A 3,474-nucleotide genomic window follows, 5' to 3' on the forward strand; every position below is an offset into this window, starting at 1 on the left:
GAGAGAACAAGAGTTCTTTCTTAAATCATATATTGAGATTACTACTCTTCCCTATATTTTGTAGTTTTTCTTCTCTTTCTTTTTCATCCTACACTAAACCTTAGTAAACACTGTCTCACTGAAGTTTGATATTCTATATTTCAGAGGAAGCTTATCTGGAGAGAATCTGAGCCCAATGCAAGATTCCATAACCTATGCCTTTAGATCTGACATAGTCCACTTCCCCTGATTCCATTCAGCCAGTTCCTGAACTTGACTTGGAATTCCTTTCCTTGACCATTCTTCAGTTATCACCCCAGACTGCTGCTAGGAGGCCATTATATTCTGTCATCTATCTCTCTTCAATTTATAGTATAGTCTTCCTGTGTATCCCTGTATTATTTGCCTAGTTACCTTTTAAGTCAAATAAAGAGCCAAGTCCCATTTCACTTATGTTCAGAACTTTGCATTTTGTTGCAGATACTTGTATAGACTTCTAGCCAATGAGACTCTCCAGGGGAAATTACAATCTTCCAACAGAAATTCTTCTTCTTAATTGTGGCATCAGTTTCATAGCTTTGTGTAGGTTTAACCACTGAAGGGAAAAGGATAGAGGTATTTTGAACCAGGGATCCCATTTTTACAAGAGAATTTATTTTAGAATTTCCTGAAAAGCAAAGTTACTTAAATAAAGTTAAGAATTGAAGACTAGAAAAAGAAAAAAAAAAGTGTATAAAGGCAACATAAATGGAAAGAAATAAATTATGTAGTTTAGACAGAGATTCTATTAGTGAAGAAAATTTTCTTCCTCTTCAATAAACAATTGTACATTTTATTATAGTTAACTTTTCCTCAATTTATGAGGTGCTTTTGAGGAAATTGATGGTAGAATAATTATATATCAGAGCTGGGAGGGAACTTTGTAATCACTTATTCCCTACACCTTATTTAGTAAATAAAAATCTAGATCCACATAATTAAGTAAATTTCCCAAGTCTTTGATTCAGGACCACCCTAAAGCGATGTGGAATTGGGTGACATGGTGTATGTGTAAGCTCCTGGCCAGGCACAGAATGAGCACAGAGATGGCGTGTGCTAAATCTGAATCAGTCATGTAAATCCAAGATTGCAATCCTGAGAATTTTCCATATAAAAACCCATTAAGAAAGGAACAAGTCAAGAGGCTCCTAGGTGGCTCAGTTGGTTAAACATCCAACTCTTAGTTTAGGCTCAGGTCATGATCTCAGGGTTCGTGGGTTTGAGCCCCATGTTTGGGCTCTGTGCTGACAGTGCAGGGTCTGCTTGGGACTCTCTCTCTCTCTCTGTCCCTCCCCCACTCACTCTCTCTCAAAATAAATAAACAAATTTAAACAAAAGGAAAGAAGCAACCCAAGACTTGTTTTATTAAGTATTTGGATATGAGCATTTCTGCTCTTGCTCATGTGTATACAATACATATTACTTAATATAAAAATAATTGATTTATGTAAATATTTCCTTCTCCTTTCATTATGGGCACTTTAAGAAAAAATAAAATTTTCAATCTTGACTAATTGTATGTTTTCAAAAATTATGTATACTTATGCTAAAGTACTGAAGGACCTCAAAAACATGCTAAGTAAAAGAAGCAAGACACAAAAGGCCACACGTATGATTTTATTATATGAAATGTTTGGTAAACACAAATCTATAGAGACAGAAAGTACATTACTACAAAGTGGTCACCTTGAGCTGAGAGTGCATGTAAGCAGGTATGAGTTTTCTTTCTGTGGTGATGAAATGATCTAAAATAAGATTGTGGTGATGGTTGCATAGCTATGTGAAAACAACAATAATTGTTGAAATGTGTATTTAAAAAAAGTAAATAGCATATTATATGAGTTATGGTCAATAAAACTCAAACTATTATACATTTTTTGCTTTTATTCTTAAGTAAAAGTATCTTTACTATATTAGAGTAGTAATTCTCAATAGTTTTCTGGTTCTATCCAGCTGCTTGTATTCAAATATAGTTCACTATGGAGCAGTCGATGACATAACTGCAGATCTGATATGCCCTTAATTTTTAAATTTCTTAATGTCCCCTATTTGAATTTATATTTTTGACTGCCTTATATATTTGTAAAGTCACTATTCTCTTTTTGTTAAGTGGTTTTCTTGATATTTTCCTACTATTTAGAATACTCCTCTGAGTTTCCTAAATTATTCACATTTTCCTTCATTTGCTTGCGTATGAACATCTTAGAAGGACTTCTTTTTCCTAAGATCTCATTTGTATGAGATAAAACTGATGGTCAGTTTTATTCAGAAATTTTCTACCTATTTGTTCTGGTCATTAATTCTCCTTTGCCAGCTCCTTCTCCAGCTCTCAGTAGAATGTGCTTATTACATGTCTGTCAGTACCTAAAATGATGAAAATAAAAATATCCCCTTTTCTATGAAAAAAATTGAGTTTCCAGCAATTGCCTTGTTTTCAAAGATAGTATGAGTTATCTGGGTGCTCCCAATTTACTTTTCTTAATTTCACTCAAAATTGGTAATCACTGAACACCTACTGCCAGGTTTTACTCTTTAGTATCATTTTAAGAGCATATATTTTATACATTTGTATGGAAACTCTTGGTCATAGGTTGTTGTGAAGTAGTAATACAATCTCTCAGTGAGAGAGCATTTGATGTCTCAAAAGCCACAGCCTTTTCCTTCCAGCCAACACAAAATTAAAATACCATCTTCAGTATATTAACCCTCTATTGAATTAGCTCTCTATGACATTTCCACTTACCTGCTCTAAAGGCACAATATGAAGAAAAATGTGTTCAAGGGGTTATTCAAAATTAAAAATCTGCTTTTCACGCTCTGTGATGCTCCATATTATGAATGTATATACTATCTTCTAGTTCTTTTATAAAAATGTGAATCACCTTGGAGGCAGATTTGTTGGAGCTCTGGGAATCCAAATTTCAAGTGGGAATTGTTAGGACACTGAGGCTGCTGCCCTAGCATGACCAGGAGAGATGTTTACACTTAATTTCCAGCCCTGCCACATGCTGTCATTCTCTCTGAGCTTTGGCTTGATTACAATGGACATGAGAGTATTGGTTGATTAGCTGTGCTATAGGAATTGTAGACATCTTTGAATTAGTGGACACTTGCTTTCCCTCATACTACTCCAGTCTATCCTCCTACCCTCCTGACATCTTTGGGTAATTTTTCAGATGAATAATCTCTAGACTTTTCTGAGCATAATCTCCCCAACATGAAAATAGATTTCTGTATGTTATAATTTACTATTGACAGCATATAATATGTACAATATTAATATATTCAGAAAGTAGAAATTTTAAAATAGTTATGCTAAAGTGGTGATGGGCGTTAAGGAGGGTGCTTTATATGTGAGAGATGAATCACTGGGTTCTATTCCTGAAGCCAAGACTACACTGTATGTTAACTAACTTGAATTTAAATTAAAAAACGATTGGCATTATACATTGATAG

The sequence above is a fragment of the Neofelis nebulosa genome, chromosome 7 (assembly GCF_028018385.1).
Source record: "Neofelis nebulosa isolate mNeoNeb1 chromosome 7, mNeoNeb1.pri, whole genome shotgun sequence".
Lineage (NCBI taxonomy): Eukaryota > Metazoa > Chordata > Mammalia > Carnivora > Felidae > Neofelis > Neofelis nebulosa.